This window comes from Rhinolophus sinicus, chromosome 17 (genome assembly GCF_057876585.1).
Source record: "Rhinolophus sinicus isolate RSI-liver-muscle chromosome 17, RSI-T2T, whole genome shotgun sequence".
Taxonomy (NCBI): domain Eukaryota; kingdom Metazoa; phylum Chordata; class Mammalia; order Chiroptera; family Rhinolophidae; genus Rhinolophus; species Rhinolophus sinicus.
The window spans coordinates 125,020,023-125,039,942 of NC_142517.1; positions in this window are offsets into that span (position 1 = coordinate 125,020,023).

Genomic DNA, 19,920 nt, shown 5'->3' on the forward strand with positions numbered 1-19,920 from the left:
TTCTTTTCTCCCTCTCTTCTTCTGGGAATCCAATTATTCACAAGTTTTTATTTAATTTAATTTATTTATTTATTTTTTTTATGGTATCCCACTGGTCATGTGGCCTTTCTTCACTTTTTTTTACATTCTTTTTACTTGGTTTTCCTCTGACTGGATAATTTCAGAGGTCCTGCCTTCTATTTCACAGACTCTTTTTTTCTTCATGATCCATTCTGTCATGGATGAACTATATTGCATTTTTCATTTCACTCATTGTTTTCTTCAGCTCCAGAATTTCTGTTTCATTCTTTTATTTTCTATCTTTTTGTTAGACTTCTTATTTTGTTCCTGTATTATTTTCCTGATTTCATTGCATTCTCTTTCTGTGCTTTCTTGAAAGTACTTCATTGAGCTTCCTTAAAAGAGCTATTTTAAATTCTTTACTGGTTGTATCATGGACCTCCATGTCTTTGGGACTGGTTACTAGGAGATTATTTTGATTCTACAATGTTATCAAGTTTTCTTGACTTTTCATGTTCCTTGATGTCCTGTATCACTGTCTTCACATTTAAAGTAGCATTCACCTTCTCTACTTTTTACCAGTTGAATTTAGGAGAGAAATACTATTTTTTAAAAGACTTGCTAGGGATTCTGAGGCTTTCTCAGATCTTCTATGTTTATGTCTCCTCCACTTTTCCTTCTTCTTGTGGCAGAATTCTTTTTTGTTTGTTTGTTTTAAGATTTTTATTTAAAATATAGCTAACATAAAATATTATACTAGTTTCAGGAGTAGACCATAGTTTTTCAACATTTATATACATGTTCATCATGATAAGTCCAGCAACCATCTGGCACCGTACCACACTATCACAATATTATTTACTATATTCCCTATACTGTACATTACATCCTCATGACTTGTTTGTTTTATACCTGGGAATTTGGATCTATTATTTCCCTTGACCTTTCCCCCCTTTTAAGTTTATCAATTACAGTTTACACTCAATATTATTTTATATTAATTTCAACTGTATAGTATAGTGGTTAGACATTTATATAATTTAAGAAGTGATCCCTCTGGCCAGTCTAGTCCCCACCTAACACTATACATAGTTATTACCATATTATTGACTATATTTCCTATACTTTACATCCTCATGACTATTTTGTAACTACCAATTTGTACTTAATCCTTTGACCCTTTTCACCCTGCCCTGACCCCCCTCCCACCTATTACCCCAACAAATCTAGTACCCAACTCACACCATACATAGTTATTACATTATAATTGACTAAATTCCTTATGCTATAACCTACATCCCTATAACTACTATGTAACAACCAATTTGTATTTCTTAATCCCTCCCCCTTTTTCACCCACCCTCTCAACAACCCTCCCATCTGGCAACCACGGAAAAGTTTTCTGTACCTATAAGTTTGTTTCTGCTTTGTTTGTTAATTTTACTCTTAGATTCCACATATAAGCAAAATCATTGCATCTGTCTTTCTCTGTCTGACATACTCCTCTCAGCACAATACCCTCCAGGTCCATCCATGCCACCGCAACTGTCAAGAGCCCAATGCCTTCCCTGGCAGAGCAATATTGCATTGTATGTATGTACCACCTCCTCTTTATCCATTTTTCCATCAGTAGACACCCAGGCTGCTTCCACATCTTGCCCATTGTAAACAATGCTGCAATGAACATATGGAACATATGGAGCACATGTCCCCTCGAAGTAGCATTTTGGGTTTCTTTGGATAAATACCCTGAAGTGGGATTACTGGGTCCTTCATTATCTCTGTTTTAGTCTTTGTTTTAAAATCTATTTTGTTTGGTATAAGTATTGCTACCCCAACTGTCCTTTGTTTTTTCTTTTTCTATTTTCATGAAATATAATTTTCTATCCCTTTACTTTTTGTCTGTGTGTGTCTTTCAATCTGAAGTGATTCTCTTGTATGCAGAATACCTAAGGGTTTCATTTTCTTATCCATTCAGCCCTCCTATGTCTTTTCATTTGAGCATTTAATCCATTTATATTGAAAGTAATTGTTGATAGATATGTAACTATTGCCATTTTATTATTCATATTGTTATTTTCTTTTTTTTTCCCATCTTAGAAAAGTCCCTCAAACATTCCTTTTTATAACTGCTTTGGTGGTAATGAACTCCTTTAGCTTTTTCTTATCTAGGAAGCTCTTTATCTGTCCTTGAATTTTAAATGATACCCTTGATGTGTAGAGTAGTCTTGCTTGTGGGTCCTTGCTTTTCATCACATTGAATACTTCCTTCCAATCCCTTCTAGCCTGAAAAGTTTCAGTTGAGAAACAGTTTTATGGGAGCTACCCTATACGTTTTTAATTGCCTTTCTCTTGCTGCTTTTAGGATTCTCTCTTTGTTGTTAACTTTTGCCATTTAATTATAATGTATCTTGGTGTGGGCCTGTTTGAGTTCATCTTGTTTGGGACTCTGCATTTCCTGGACTTGTACATCTATTTTCTTTGATAGGTCATTATTTCCGTCATTATTTCTTCAAATATGTTCTCAATCTCTTGTTTTCTCTCTTCTCTTTCTGGTACCCCTATGATGTGAATGTTGTTGCACTTGTTATTGTCCTAGAAGTCTCTTCAACTATCTTCATTTTTCCTTTTTGCTGTTCTAACTGGGTGTTTTCTGATACCTTGTCTCTGAAATTGTTGTTTTGAATTTCTGCTTCATTTAGTCTGCTGGTGATTCCTTCTAGTGCATTCTTCATTTCAGTTACTGTATCTTTCACTTCTGATGTGTTCTTTTTTATGGTTTCTATGTCTTTTTTATGCTTGCAACCTCTTTGTTGAGGTTCTCATTAAGTTCCTTGAGCATCCTTATTACCATTGTTTTGATCTCTGTCTCTGATAGGTTTCTTGTCTCCATTTCATTTAGTTCTTTCTCTGGAATTTTCTTATATTCTTTTATTTGGGACACATTTCTTTATGTCCTCATTTTGGCTGTCTCTCTGTTAGTTTCTACATATTAGATAGATCTGCTATGTCTCCCAGTGTTGGCCGGTGGCCTTATGTAGGCTGTTTCCTGTGGAACCTAGTGGTATAGTCTCCCTGGTCACCTGATCTGGGTGCTCTGGGAGTGTCCCATGTGTGGATTGCGAGTGCCCTCCTGTTAGAGTTAAGCCTTGATTGCTATTGGTGCTCAGTCAGTAGGATTAACCGTGAATCTTACTGGCTATAGGGTTTGGCCGTGTCCACAGATTATAGGCTGCTGTGCAGGAGGCTTACCCCACTGAGTGGGATTTTCCCCAGTGAACTCTGGCACCTGTTGAGATCACCATTTGTGAGTGCTACTTGTGGGCCTAAGTGGGTACTGCTCTGCTATAATCTGAAGCCAACCTCCAAGTATGGTGGTTCTGGGGACTCTTGGGAGAGGCCTCAGTACAAGTCCATGTCAGCCACTGCCTATGACTGGTTGGGGGCTACTTGGTAGGAGCTACAAAATAATCCTTGGATGTTTGCTGCCTGTGCTAACCTGGGAGGCACATGGGAGAGGCCACATTGCAAACCAAGGATGACTGCCACCAGTACCAAACCTGGGGTAAGTCCACAAAAAGCCAGGACACCTGGAGGTCTGCTACACCAGCCTGCTCCCTTAAGGTTCAGCCATTGATAAAGCCTCATGTGGTATACAAGTTAAGTGAGGCAGGGTCTCAAGGAGTCATTACAGTGGGAAGAGTTGTGGTCACCGGGTTAATATTGACTCTGATTTGGTGCCAGTGCTGAGCCTGGAGTGACTCAGCAAAAGTCTCAGAGAATACTGAGGCCAGTTGTCCCTGCCATGGGGACATGGACTCTGATAGTTTTCTAAGGAAGAGTGCAATGCAGGAGGGGTTGGCTGCTCCCTGAAAAAGTGCTTATGGCAGTAGGCTAGTTGGGTGAGGCAGGGTTCTAGCTGAGTCAGCAAGGCAGAGCAACAGAGCTCACCAGGCCAATCAGATTCAGATTTGGCCTGTGGGGGTGGGCTCAACATAGGAAAGATGGCATCTGACTGTCGACTGCACTGGAAAAGGATTCCTCACTGGGAAAATGCCGACTGTCCTCTAGTCTTCCCCCTGAAGCCATATGCCTCAGTCTGCCCCCCGTAAGTCTCCAAGGCCCCCTAAGTTTCAATCCCTCCTCTGGAGCCCAAGGTGAGTGCCTGCAAGCAAGTCTGTGTATGAGCCGTTTAAGAGGATCCCTGGGTTTCCCACAGCCTTCCATCCCACCTGAATATTTGGAATCCTCACTATTTTTCACAGCCAGATGTTGTGGGGTCTCCTCTTCTCAGCACCAGTACTCTGGGCTGGGAAGCCTGGTGTGGTGGGCTGGGGTCCCTCACTCCTGTGGGGGGAACCTCCATGCCCAAGGTATCTCTCCTGATTCTCAACTGCCACAAGGAGGTTTGGGGTCTGTTCTGCATCTCTGCCCCCCTACCAGTCTCCACATTGTTTTTCCTTTATATTTTTAGTTATAGGACTTCTGTTTAGCTAGATTTCAGATAGTTCTCCAGGTTGATTGTTCTATAATTTAATTTTAATGTGTTCACAAAAGGACACAGTGTTTATCCACTCTGCCATCTTGGATTTCTCTTGTGGCAGAATTCTTAAGCTTCTATGCCTTCTCCCAGTTCTACAACACAATGTCCTGCACAGCTGGTGAAGCCAGGAATTTACTCATATGCTCTTACTTTCCCTGGAGGGAAAAATCGTAGGCTGAGAAGTTCTCTCTTTTTATTGAGCTGTGCCCCCTTGGCAAAGGGGTGACACAGATAAATAGAAGCATTCCTCTTACCCTATTCAGTGAATCCAAAGTCATAATTTTATGCTCCAACAGTAAGCTGAAACTTCTCTTCTGGAAACCTGGATTTCCACAAAAGGGCTCTTGTCCATGGGTGATTGTCTTAGATAATTTTCTTCAGGGCTCCTCAGCTGGACCCAAAAGGGTCTGGAGCAGGATCCACAGCCAGTACTGAGATCTGTCTTCCTATTACCCAGTGAACAGGTGGGCAAGGCACCTCCTGGTCTCCTGGCATATGGAGCCAAATTATAGCTTTCAAGGGGGGAATACATGAGAGGAACATCTTATTTGACAATGTTATTCAACAAAATTACTCTTGAAAGTCACTGAAATCATAACGGAATTATTAGGACCTGAGTCAGATAGGCTCAAAATCCAAAATTAACTTATCTTAATTATCTTTGCATTTTTCTATGGTTGCTGTTCTTTCTCTTTAGGATAAAATAAAGGATCAGATATAGAGATTACTCACTTATTGACTTTCTCTTCCACTCCCCTTTATAAGTAATTGCTTTTAGAAGTAAAATTCATAAATGATGCAACACTATTATACCATCAAGTCATGGAGTTACCCTTGCTGGAAGGTGACTTGCATATCTCTATTCTATTCCATTGTGGGTTAGTTTCCTAATCTAGTACCCAGAAGGCAGCCTTATTTATAATAACTGTAACTTTTATGTACTATCAACACAATAAATTGAGAAGATAGAAAAGTTCCCCAAGGAGGGATAAAAGATTGATAGAGGAGAAAGAGAAGAGGAAATAAGAGAGAAAAAGGGAAAACATTCACAATGTATTGGATTTGTGTCCTAAGGTGGCTCTAACAAACCACCACAAACTGGGTGGCTTAAAATGACAGATATATTCTTTCACAATTCTGGGGGATAGAAGTTTGAAATCAAGGTGCTAATCAGGGCTATGCTCTCTCCAAAAACCCAATGGGAGGATACTTCCTTGCCTTTTTCAGCTTCTGGTAGCCCCAACTTTCCTTTGCTTGTAGTAGCATCACTTTAATCTCTTCCTTAGTCTTCATATCACCATTTTTCCCTCTGCATCTCTGTCTCCTCTTCATATAAAAACACCAGTCATATTGAATTTTAGGCCCACTCTTCTTTAATATGACCTTATCTTTAATTACATGTGCAATACCTTTATTTTCATGTAAGTTTCCATTCTGTGGTACTGGGGATTAGGATTTTAAAGTATACATTTTTTGGAGAGACACGATTCAACCTATAAGATGAATGAAAGGAAAAACAAACAAACAAACAAATACAGCAATAAAAAGAGGGAAATAAAAAGAGAGGCAGGAGGGAAAGAAGTAAAGAAAATGTAAATAGGAGAAGCAGACAATAAGAAGGAAGGATGGGAGGAAGGAAGAAATCACCAAAATAGATCAGCAGTTTTGTCCTTCTTCATATGAGGCTGAGATATTGCACAAGGAAACAGTTCAGACATATATAGATTTCACACACTTTGTTTTTTATTTATTTATTTATTTATTTATTTATTTATTTATTTATTTCTGATTGACTTAATGATTACTTGGTTAGAACATAAAGCCTAATGTAAAGATCTAATTAAGAAATCTTGGAAGAACAAATGTAATTTTAAAAATTGTGTATCACTAGATTTATAGTAATCAATTCCAGAGACTTTCTTTTTATTTCTTTTGCCCTTCTCTTCTCTTCTCTTCTCTTCTCTTCTCTTCTCTTCTCTTCTCTTCTCTTCTCTTCTCTTCTCTTCTCTTCTCTTCTCTTCTCTTCTCTTCTCTCCTCTCCTCTCCTCTCCTCTCCTCTCCTCTCCTCTCCTCTCCTCTCCTCTCCTCTCCTCTCCTCTCCTCTCCTCTCCTCTCCTCTCCTCTCCTCTCCTCTTCTCTTCTCCTTTTTTTCTCTGCCCCTCCTTTCCCTCCCTTTCCCTCCCTTTCCCTTCCTTCCCCTCCCTTCCTTCCCCTCCCTTCCTTTTCTCTCCTTTCCTCTTCTCATCTCTTATCCTACCAACAAAAAATAACATGTGACTCCCTTCTGTAAGACACATTTGGGGATATGTATCCTGTAATATTACAATCCTTACCGCTTTTAAATTTGTGGTCCACATGTCTTCTTGTCAACAAAAGACATAGTCTCCCCATATAAATAACACAATAAGGTGAATATAGTGAAGTAACATATGACTAATACAGGTAATATAGTTTGGGGGGAGTCCAAAGGAGAAAGATATCATTTTTGAGGTTTGTGATTGAGATTGATAGGCTCAAAACAATATGCAATAATATGTGGTAAATATCATAGAAGATTAACCTGGAAAAGCTTTACGATGGAGGTAGAATTTTAAGTGTGTAGAATTTGTATCAGCAGATTTGCCTGAAATTCCATACACAGTTATGACTTTCCAGCCTTGTTGTCTGATGTCTCAGTCTTGAGGCTATATAATTGTAACAGTAACCACATACAAATGATGATAGGAGATGTGCCTTAAAAGTCTGATGGAGTTCTAAGCAGTCCATTCTCTAAGAGTAATGCCTGCCAATAAATCTTTCATTCAGGATGATAAAAATAAGAACCTTTCATGCAATAACTACTATGGTCTTGGATAGAGCAGTGTAGATGCAGATGGTTATGTGGCCCAGAAGCACTGTCATGGTGCTGAAAGACTGATTGGCTATTGGTCCACCAGCACTTGGCTCTAGGTCTGGCTGTGTGAGTTAGGTATCTATGAAACTGCTCTCTGTCCCTGCTGGCAGGAATCATCTCTTTTTTGGCATCCACTAAAGCCAAGTACACTAAAACTGTTCTGTATTTTGTCCCCAGTTCCAGCAGCATATTGTTCCACCTAGCGTGTTTCCTAGATGCTGGTCATTTACGAAGGTTTTCTATATATGGAACCTCAGGCTTCATATGTTCATGAGCTTAAAAGGGTCAACGTATTTGAAAGGCTGTTCTGCCTTGGGTCTTATTCTGTCTCTGGTCTTCTATTCATCGAACAAATAAAGTTGCTAAGTTATAGGTTAGAAACTGATTGTTCCCAGTTTTAATTTTTAATTGTTTTTTTTTTTTTGGTTTTTGTTAAGGTATAAAAACTTACAATAAATTGTATGTATTTAAAACGTACATTTCCATGATTTTTGATATACATAAATACCTGTAAAACCATCATTGCAATAAAGATAATATACATATATTTGTTTATCCTTAAAGTGTCCTCATGGTCTTTTGGAATCTCGCCCTCTGATTTCTCCCCATCAATCTCTATTCCCCATTCTATAGGCAACACTGATCTGCTTTCTTTCACTATAGATTAGTTTTAGTTTTCTAATAATTTCTACAAATGAAATCATATAGTATATAGTTTTTGAGTAGGATTTGTTTTTTTATGACATTATTTTGATAATCATCTGTTTTGTATAGATTGTAGTTCATTCCTTTATATTGCTGAGTATTTTCCATACTATCATGGATATGCCAACATTTGTTCATTCATTTACATGTTGATGGATATTTGGGTCATTTCTAGTTTTGGGTCATTACAATTAAAGCTGTGATAACTATGTACAAGTCTTTGCACTGGCATATATTTTTCTTTTTCTTGGGTAAATGCATAGAAATGAAATGACTAGGTTTTAAGGAAGGTGTATGTTTATTTATTTATTTTTTAATTAAAGTTTATTGGGGTGACAATTGTTAGTAAATTTATATAGAGTTCAGATGCACAATTCTGTAATACATCATCATATATCCCATTGTGTGTTCACCACCCAGAGTCAGTTCTCCTTCCATCACCATATATTTGATCCCTTTCATTCTCATCTACCATCCCCCTCCTCCCTACCCTCTAGTAACCACTCAACTATTGTCTGTGTCTATGAGTTTTGTTTCTTCATTTGTTGATCTTGTTCCTTTGTTGTTTTCAGTATCATATACCACATATCAATTAAATCATATGGTTCTTGATTTTTTTCTGTTTGACTTATTTCATACACTGTTGGTGGTAATGCAGATTGATGCAGCCACTATGGAAGGCAGTGTGGAGATTTCCCCAAAAAATTAAGAATGGAATTACCATATGACCCAGCAATCCCTCTCCTGGGTATCTACCCAAAAAATCTGAAAGCATTTGTCCATAAAAACACCTGTGCTCCGATGTTCATTGCAGCTTTAGTCACGGTGGCCAAGACATGGAAATAACCAAAGTGTCCTTCAGAAGATGACTGGATAAAGAAGATGTGGTATATATACATAATTTTTAAAGAAACTTTTTAACTATTTGCAAAGTGGTTGTACTATTTTATGCCTACTAACAGTATATGAGAGTTTCACTTGTGCTGCGTTCCAGCCAATACACAGTATGTTCAGTTTATTTAATTTTAGCTCTCTAGTGGTACTGATATCCCATTTAGCCTTTGTTTTTAAGTTTTATAACTTAATAGAGAAAAGTGAAACAATTCTGGAAGTGAGTAAACTAAGAGAAGATGAAAGGTAAGGTACAGAATACAATATGTAAAGAAATTAGTATAATAGATATGCAATTTTAAATGATTCTATTAAAAATAAGTGGCAGTTGGGAAAGTAGAAAATTTTAAAATGGAGTATAGACATTATCCCTAAAAAACAGAAAATAATTTCAAGTGTGTCTATGGGAGAACAGCATGATAGTAGTTGTAGTTGAACAGACTATTCACAGGTTTTCAGGACTGGTGGCCAAACAAGTTGGAGAAAGATAAATTAGAAAGTAATTGCAATATTCTAGGCAGAAGTTAATGAGAAAAAGATTGGTGTGGTAATAATGAGAAGAAAAACCTTCATCAATTAAGACTTCCAGAGCTTGCCTAACTGACGAAAAGGAATGTGGGTTATGTTTTTCAGTTGTTTCTTTGTTCTTGTTAATGTTCTTTATCGTTTACAATAAACATTTATCATTTTCTCCCCAAGTTATGAAACAGAAAATGATTTACATTTAAATACTCAATACCAGTCTGCAACTCTAGGCAATACAGTATAATGACGACTGGTTGGCAATGAGGTTGGAGAGAACCATGGGTGTGTGTGTGTGTGTGTCTTTCTGCGGAGGTTGAAGCTGCGAAGACACTGTGGGGCTCATCTCACGAGCTTCCATTTCCAGTGTTCCTGCTCCCCTTTCTCCTCAGGGCCTGCCTCTGTGCTCTGTGAGAATTAACAGCCGTATTCTTGGCATTTCAAAGAAGTGAATTCAGCTCTCACTGAATTCTCAGTGACTTGATGCCTTCCAGTCCAGCAGCATTTCCTCAGGGTATAAGTGCTGAGATTTTTAACAGTTTGCATTGTCAAAGATTGGTAACCATATATATCTGAAGTGTTTTGAAAGCCTGTGACTTCCTTCTCTCAGCACTGCAGCAAGAAGTCTGAGCTGAGAAATTAAACAGAGGTAGCACATTCCGTGGCCTTCATCTACAGAAAGAGGTTGTGATGATAAAGTTGCTGGCAATGGCATCTTAATGTTGGCAGGGGAGACAAGAAGATGATGTTAATAGCATAAACCCTAAGTCAGTGTTCCGAGAGCAGCTAATGAATCCTGAAGCCGTCATTTACTCAAGCTGAAAAGCTCAAATGTGAGAGCCTGTTTGAACACCATAAGGGAGACAACATTCAGCACAGACCACATGTCACGTCAGCAGGAAAGGGAGTGTGTTGGGAGTTTTTAAACTTGAGGTCCTGTCAGTGCTGCTAGAGGAGACCAAGATACTACTAGGAGAAAGGCATGTCTACCGGGCATGCCTGTGAAGAATGAATATATCCGGACCCCTGAGTTATTTTCTATGGAAAACTCAGTAGGATGACAGCACAAGCAATGTTTTGAAAGTACATTGAGGCAAAGTACTAAGCAATGTGATGATGTACTTCTGAATTTCTGGTTACTGCCTCTGTCCAAATAGCTGCAAAGAATAGAGAAGCGCTCTCAGAGAAGATTGTAAATGTATAAGAAGTGCATTTTTGGTACCTATTTTTGATGTTTACACTGGTGACTATTCAAGCTCATACCTACTAACTAAAGAAACTACCTGTGGTTTCTGTTGGCTCAGAAAACCTTTCTTCCCAATGTGAAAAATATTCATGAAAATGCCACAGTCTGAAACAATACTAGCAGATGCCAACACCACATGTATTCACACTCATTTTAGCCTTTTTAACCAATTCTGTATAAATAGATTTTAATCAGTAGTGGCATGCCTGCTAAAACTAGCCCCACATCATATTAATTCTTTCCATTTCATCATTGCAAACATGCCCACCTTCTTTGATTTTAATTGGGGTTGGGGGCAAAAGAACCAGACTTGGGGGTTCTATGACTAAAGGTGAGTCGCATTTTTCTCACTTCAGAGCTTACACCATGTGGATTTGGACATAAAGCTCTCACTGGTTGATGCTCCATTTTCTGACCTAAAACATGAGAACATAAAACACATTTTTAGAGCAATCATAAATCAGATAATGCAAACTACTTAGCGCTAAGTTTGATACATTTTGAGCGTGTAGGATTAACTCATTCCAATCCAAACAAGCATTTTGCCTGAAATGGCCCTTTGCCTGGTTCCACTTTGAAAAAAGTATAAAGAGAGAGAGTTTAGCCAAAGAAGAAACTTTCCTTTCTATATCCCAGGGGAGAAATGCAGATGGGGTCAGAAAGAGAATTGCAAACAAATTTAATTCTGCAAATTGCCTGCAGACTACTGCTTCCAGATTTCTTAGCTGTCTTCTACACTTGTTGTAGATAGACTTTCATAACCACGATTCCCTGCCTCTTGCCAGATTGTGTGGCTAAGACAGTTTGCTCACATGATATGCCTGCGTTCGTATACCAAGATGTCATGAAATTCTTTCTTTTCAGTACAGTATAGCTTTTTTATAATTAGGCTTTAAATTCTGTGTAAGAGAATAGTCACTTATGCCCCTCTCATGGCATAGTTACTTCAATTACGCATGAACAGTGAAAGCCTATAAGTGAGTGTGTTCCTTTAAGCACTGCACTTAGGCAAATGTCTTAACCACTCATAGATGAGCTATCTTAATAGTTACCTTTGTGAGAGCCCCACAGGATCAAGTATGTGAGAGTGACTTAAAAATGTATAAAGTGATATAACAATAGACAGCATTTATAAAGAACTTTTCTTCATTAGATTTTCAGGTCATGTTTGCTTTCTTTTTTTTTTTTTTTTTTTTTTTATTGTTCCACATGTATTTATGTGACATAGGTTCCAAAAAGCCTTTGTATTTGTGAAAAGGACCCTGAAGACTGTAATGTGGGTAGGAACTTGCTTTGCACTTTCATGTGAAGTAACTAGAAATGGAAGCAATCATAAATGATTCAGTGTAAATTGTTTTGGGAACTGATACTAGATCGTTGTGCATCAGCCTATTTTCATTTGTTGTGGGTATGTAATACAGAGGAGAGCAAATCCCCCTTGCAGATTAATGAATGTGGCACAGAGATTCTAATTTCCCAAGTGAAACACTTCTTACACAGTGGTAGCTGTGGGAGACAGGTCTGAACCTCATTAAACTTCCTGTGTGTTATACATGGACAACCTAATTCAATTCCCGTAAAAACAGGCAAGTAGGCTGTCAATGTAAATTAAACCCAAAGGCCAGAGAGTGTCACTATGGCACTGTATTACATGAACATTTATCTCATAAATGGAAAAGTGAATTAAACTGTTAATTTCAATAGCAATTTTAGAAAAACAAGTCCCAAACTAGAGGAGTCAAAACGAGAAATGTTTTTTTCCCACATGAATTACAATATTCTCCAATCTGCCTCCTTATGAGGTTTGCATTTAGTCTGCATTGCAGTCTCCCTTTAAAAACCTGATTTTCCACACTTTCCATTTTGTCTTTATTTAAAATTTTCTAATTTACCCTTGGACCCCCAGGGCAGTCTTCTCTGAGCCATGCTGCTCACCATGACCAGATGTGCAAAATATGCCACTTATGACAAAATATGTTAGCCCTCTATCCAGTCTCTTTCATGACTACTTAACACCTTCACAATAAAAGCCAGAAAACCTAGGGCACACAAGGACTGTCGTGAAGGTGCACAAATTTAAAGCTCCTCTTCCCCCTCTCATGTCTCTGTCTATTCGATACATCCTTGTCAAACATTCTGAGTTTCATTCACATGAAACTATTCAAAACTCTTCAGTGTATTTCATTTGGTCTTTTTTTCCCACTGGTAGCCATTGTCTGGAATTTTGTTCTTATTTATCTTATTGAATAATGTTCCTTCTTTCAAGATTTAAATAGTATATGTTGCTTTGACCATGAATCTTTCTGCCATGAAATAATTGGCTTGCACTGTGGCCCCTCTGCTTCCAATACCCAATTCTGTCACAGCACTGTTAGCTAAAGTTTCAAGACCATCTTCCTCATCACTCTTCTAACTTCTTGATGAAAAGGTAATGCATCTTGCTCATCTTTGTTTTTATAGTATCGAGAACTGTGTCTGGCACTGTGTATGCTCAGTGTATTAGTCAATAATTTTTTTTAAAAAGATTTTTATTAAAAATATAGCTAACATACAAAATTATATCAGTTTCAGATGTACACCATAGTTATTCAACATTTGTGTACCTAAAGAAGTGATCACCATGGTAAGTCCAACAACCATCTGACACTGAAATGACAGAGTACCAGTAGGCAGATAGATAGAAATGAGCAGAAAAAGGAGAAACCCAGCTCCAGTTAGAAAGCCCCTTGCTGCAGCTCCTACTTGGGTCAAGACCCCTTGCAGTCGCCCTTACTTAGACCACCAATACCTCACTAGCCCAGCAGAATTCCAGGCTTACACAGAACCCTAAATCAAAAGGATGTGTTGTTAGAAGCCAGAGAAAGAATGAAGACATCTCGCTTATCAGAGTACATGAGGTATGATCAAGAGATATGGTGAATATTTAAGTAAAAAAATGTATTACAGTAAAAGATGCATTGCAATTAATCCCCCTCAAAATATTCCCCCTCACTCCGAACACACTTATCCCATCATTCTTGCCTCTTTCTGAAGCAGTTCTGGAAGTCCTCTTTTGTAAGTGTCTTTACTATATCATCCATCAAGACAACATTCCATGTCACACATTGTTTCTGGTACAGCGATTTCTGTCAAATGAAAACATTACGCTGTGTCCTCATCCACCTTATTCACTGGATCTGGCACCGTGCGACTTCCGGCTCTTCCCCAAAGTCAAAATGATTCAGGACTTCAAGGCAGCCACAACAGCACAACTAAAGACACTCACGAAAGAGGACTTGCAGAACTGCTTCAGAAAGTGGCAATAATGATGGGAAAACTGTGTTTGAAGCAAGGGGTAGTATTTTGAGGGAAATTAATGGTAATGTGTCTTTTATTGGAATATATATATATATATATATATATATATATATATATATATATATATATATTCTTTTTTTATTATTTAAACATTCACTGCATTTTTTTCTTTTTTTTTTTTTTTTTTTTTGCAGCCCACCATCCCATGTGGGAATCAACCGGCAACCCTATTGTTCAGAGCTCGCACTCTAACCAATTGAGCCATCTGGCCACCCCCATATTTTTAAATTTAGTATATATTTTTTAATAAATCATGAATTTGACTTTATCATATGGTATAAAAGAAAAAGAAGCATATGTACATGTGTTACTGCAGCTGCACTTATGATAGATCGAGTGCCAACACAATATTTTTTATGAGACTTTTAGAGATATATGGAATTATCTGACTTTTTTTATAATTACTTTGAGTGCATATTATCAAATAAGATATTTATTTTAAAAACATGGAAAATACAGAAATAACTGTAGTCAGCAATAATTTGGATGTATTTTGCTGTTTAAATTGGAAATTTCTTATATTACTAAAACTATTTCTAGAATTTTTTTACACATAATGCATGCAGTATTTTCATAAAAGTAAATGTACAGTTATTTTAAATACAAAAATAAAATGAAGGTAATGCATGGCTTTCCAATACAAATGTATGAAGACCGATTTTTTCTTTAAAGAAGACAAAGATAAAAATTGGCTGTAGGGGATGAGACACTGATACCAGTCAGAGACAGCCCAGAGCTTCAAGCCTGAGTGAACACAAGTAAACTGAACAGACTATTGTCTGGAATGCTGGTTTACCTGCACACCCCTCTGAGAGGTTCCTTCCCTGAACCCGCACGGAGGGAAGCAGACCCTGGTGGCTGCTCCTGCCTTAGCTCATTGTCCCAGAGGAACTGTAGTGATTCCCAGGACCAATCAGATTCTCTCTCTTGGAGAGTTTGGAAAGTTTCAAGAGATAGTTGGCAAAGTGTAGAAGCTAAGCTCACACAGAGAGAAAACAGTATGCAGATGCCATCAGGGAGTGGAAGTCATAAGTAGGCCAAAGCCATCAATTAGAAGAAGCCATGAGCATGATAAAGTGATACAGGATTCTGATGTCTAGTGCCCAGAGATTGTGGTCTCACTTACGTGGACTCGGAAGGAGAGGGAGAGGAGCAAAGATTTTTATTAGAGCAAAGGTACAGCTCTCTTACGAAAGGGGATACTGAAACTGGGATGCCCACTCACTCACTGCATTTTTTTTATCACACCTTGTACATCCTGCTTATCAGGACTGTTTTAGTGAGATTTTCAAACAAACCCTAAAAAGAAAATTGACAGAACCTGCCTTGAGAACAAAAAGGGAGTACTGGGCACATCAGCTGGAGAGGAAGAGATAAAAGAGAAAGGAGGGGGGAGGCAATTCCACCCATAGAAATAAAAGCCTTCATACAATGTTAAGAGCCCCTGCTTGGTCGGCTCCACATCTTGGAATGTAACTGTCTTTACTTATAAACTTCTTACTATCCTTTACCTGTGCAAAACTTTGTCTCTCAATTGAATTCTTTCCCTCAAGAAGACAGAGAGCCAAGGAACATTATTACAACTCTGTAACAGTATCATGCAATCAAAATATTTGACTATATTCCCTATGCTCTACATTACATCCCCATGACTTATTTATTTTACACCTGTAAATTTGGACCTTTTATTGCCCTTCACCTTTTTCCCCACTTTTTAAATTTTCCATTAAAGTTAACATTCAATAGTATTTTATATCAATTTCAGGTGTACAGCATAGTAGTTAGACATTTCTATAATTTAAGAAATGCCCGTCCCTCTGACTAATCTAGTACCCATCTGGCACTATATATAGGTATTACCGTATTATTGACTATATTCCTTATGCTTTATTTTACTTCCCCATGACTACTTTGTAACTACCAATTTGTACTTCTTAATCCCTTCACTTTTTTCACCCTGTCCTCCAACTCCTCTCCCATCTATCACCCCAATAAATCTAGTACCCATCTGACACCATATATAGTTATTATGATATTATTAACTATATTCCTTATTCTGTACTTTACATCCCCATGACTACTTTGTAACAACCAACTTGTACTTCTTTCCTTTCTCTTTTTCACTCTCCTTCCCAACCCTCTCCTCCCATCTGGCAACAATCAAAATGTTCTCTGTATCTATGAGTTTGTTTCTGTTTTGTTCATTTGTTTATTTTGTTCTTTAGATTCCACATATAACTGAAATCACATGGCATCTGTTTTTCTCTGTCTGACATACTCTACTCAGCACAATACCCTCTAGGTCCATTGTGCCACCACAGATGGCAAGAACCCATTCCCTTCCATGGCAGAACAATATTCCATTGTATATTATATACCAACTACTCTTTTTTTATTCTTCTATTGATGGAAGTACTATTTTTGTTATTGGTATTGTTGGGCTGCCTCCACATCTTGGCCATTGTAAGTAATGCTGCAGTGAACATATAGATGCACATGTCCTCTCAAGGTAGAGTTTTGGGTTTCTGTGGATAAATACAGAGAAGTATGATTACAGAGTCCTTCTATGTCTCTTGTTATAGCCTTTATTTTAAAGTCTATTTTGTCTGGTATAAGTATTGCTACCCCAGATTTTTTTTTTTTCTTTTCCATTTTCATGAAATATCATTTCATGAAATATCCTTTACTTTTTGTCTGTGTGTGTCTCTCAATCTGAAGTGAGTCTCTTATAAGCAGCATATGTAAGGGTTGTGCTTTCTTATCCATTCAGCCACCCTATGTTTTTTATTGTAGCACTTAATCCATTTATCTTGAAAGTAATTGTTAATATATATGTAGTTATTGCCATTTTATTATTCATATTATTTATTTATTTATTTAGTCATAAAGAAGTCCCTTTAACATTACTTGTAATATTAGTTTGGTGGTGATGAACCCCTATCTGTCCTTCGATTTTAAATGATAGCCTTGCTGGGTAGAGTAATCTTGGTTGTAGGTTCTTGCTTTTCATCACTTTGAATATTGTGTGCCAATCCCTTCTGACCTGAAGTTTCTGTTGAAAAATCAGCTGACAATCTATGGGAGCTCCCTTGTAAGTAACTAGTTGCCTTTCTCTTGCTCCTTTTAGGATTCTCTCTTTAACCTTTGCCATTCTGATTATAATGTGTATTGGTGTGGGCCTCTTTGGGTTCATCTTGTTTGGGACCCTCTGCACTTCCTTGGCTTGTATGTCTATTTCCTTCACCAGATCCAGGAATTTTCACCATCATTTCTTCAAATAGATTTTCAGTCCCTTGTTTTCTCTTCTCCTTCTGATACCCTTATAATGTGAATGTTGTTTCAGTGATCCCTTAAACTATCTTAATATTTTTTGTATTCCTTATTTTTTTTTTTTTTTTGAGGTGGGGGTTGTTTTGTTTTGTTTTGTCTTTTTGCTGTTCCAATTTGGTGTTTTCTGCTACTTTCTCTTCAAAATTGCTGACTCAATCCTCTGCTTCATCCAGTCTGCTGGTGATTCCTTCCAGTGCATTCTTCATTTCAGTTATATTCTTCATTTCTGACTGGTTCTTTTTCATGGTTTCTATGTCATCCTATATGCTTGCTATCGTTTTGTTGAAATTCTCACTAATTTCCTTGAACATCTTTATAATCATTGTTTTGAACTCTTTATCTGGTAGCTTGCTTGCTTCCATTTCATTTAGTCCTTTTTCTGGAGTTTTCTCCTGTTCTTTCATTTGGGATGTATTCGTTTCCTCAGGCTGTCTTTCTGTGTCTGTTTCTATTTATTAGGTAAATCTGCTATGTCTCCTAGTCTTTCTAGATGGCCTTAAATTGAAGGTGCCCTTTGTGGTCCAGTGTCACAGTCTCCCTGGTCCGTTGGTCTGTGTGCTCCAGGATGTCCCTTGTGTGGATTGTGTGTCCTCTCCTGTTATAATTGAGCCTTGATTGTTATTGGTATGTCAGTGGATGGGGTTGACCTTCAGGCTCACTGGCTATCAGGTTTGGCCATGTCCACAGCTTACCCCATGGAGCAGAATTGACCCCAGCTTGCTCTGCTGCCTGTTGAGACCATTCTTTTTGTGTACCATGTGTGGGATTAATTGGCAGTGCTTTGCTGTAGTCCGAAGCCAACCTCCAAGAATGTTGGTTCTGGAGCCCTCTTGGGAGGAGCTCTGGTGCAAGCCAAGGTCAGCCATAGCCTATGAGCAGCCAGAGACTACTTGGTAGGAGGTAAAAAGCAATCCATATTTGGTTACTGTCTGTGCTGGGCCTAGAGGTGTGTGGAAGAGGCCACACTGCGAACCTAGGATGGCTGCCACCAGTATCGAATCTGGGGTAGCTCTGTAAAAAGCCAGGTGACTGCAAGTCCTGCCGCTACCTGCCGGCTCCCATAAAGTTCAGCAGCTGTTAAGCCTCATGTGGAATGGAGTTGGATGTGGTGGGGTCTCAGTGGGTCGCCAAGATTGAGCAAATGGAGCTCATCAGACCAGTTCAAATTAAGATTTGGCCATTGGTGTGGAGGTGGACTTAACACAAGAAAGATGGTTCCTGCCTGTCGGCTACACAGGAAAAGGACCCCAAACAGAGAAAATGACAACTGTCCCTTGGGTCCTCACCTAGCAGTTACACAACTCAATTTTTCCCCATATGTCTCCAATGCCCCCAGAGTAACTGTCCCTCCACTGGAGCGCAGGGTGAGTGCCTGTGAGTGAGTAAGTCTGTGCATGAGCCCATCAAGAGGATGCCTAGGTTTCCTGTAGCCTTCCATCCCACCCTGATGGTTGGAATCCACACTGTTTTTCACAGCCAGATGTTGTGGGTGCTCCTTTTCTCAGCACCAGTACTTCTGGCTGAGGAGCCTGGTGTGAGACGAGTCACTCACTCCTCCAGGGGGAATCTCCATGGCCAGAATATCCCTCCCAATTTTCAACCACCCCACAGAGGTTTGGGGCAGGCCCATTTTGCATCTCCACCCCTTCTACTACTCTCAATGTGATTTCTTCTTTATATCCTTATAAAACTGTTCAGCTAGCCTTCAGATGATTCTCCGAGTTGATTGTTTGATATTTTGATTGCAATTTTCATGTTTTCACAGGATGAGGCAAGCACAGTGTTTATTTACTCCACCATTTTGGATCTCCCTCCAAAAGATTTTTTTCTTCAATAACTTCATTGAATTAATAAAAGTTGATAAATATGAGGAAGATAATAGATCTTTACTTTCAGTCTATGGGCTCTCAATCACCAAAGTAAGCTTTATCACAACTCTAAGTTTTGTATGAGAAAAACTGGACTTGTATGGCATCCTAAAGACTTCACCTGTACCCCTGTAGGCCAAGGCTTGAACCACAGCTTATCTGAGTCTAGTAGAACAATTGTGTGATCTTCCAAGGACAGGAGGGGATGGTGGGCTATAAGGAGCTACTAACAGGCCATCTCCCACTTGCCCTTCTAACTTCCCTCAGAGGCTTTCATGAGATGGTTTTCATCACCTCCGGGGTTCTTTCTACTTCACTCCCCTTAGAATAAATTTATAAATTGAAAAACATTTAGCTACAGCCTGGATCTGACTCTTCAGTTAATAGGTGTATCCTATCATTTGTGGGGCAGCAAACTTTTGTTTTATGTTGTCCTTGTCAGGATGTGGGACAAGGACCACAAGAAGCATGTTTGGCTTATTCTTATTTTCACTGTCTATGTAAGTAATACATTATCCATCCACATCTGAAAGTAGTTTTTATCTTTAGAGATTGAATCAAGTCA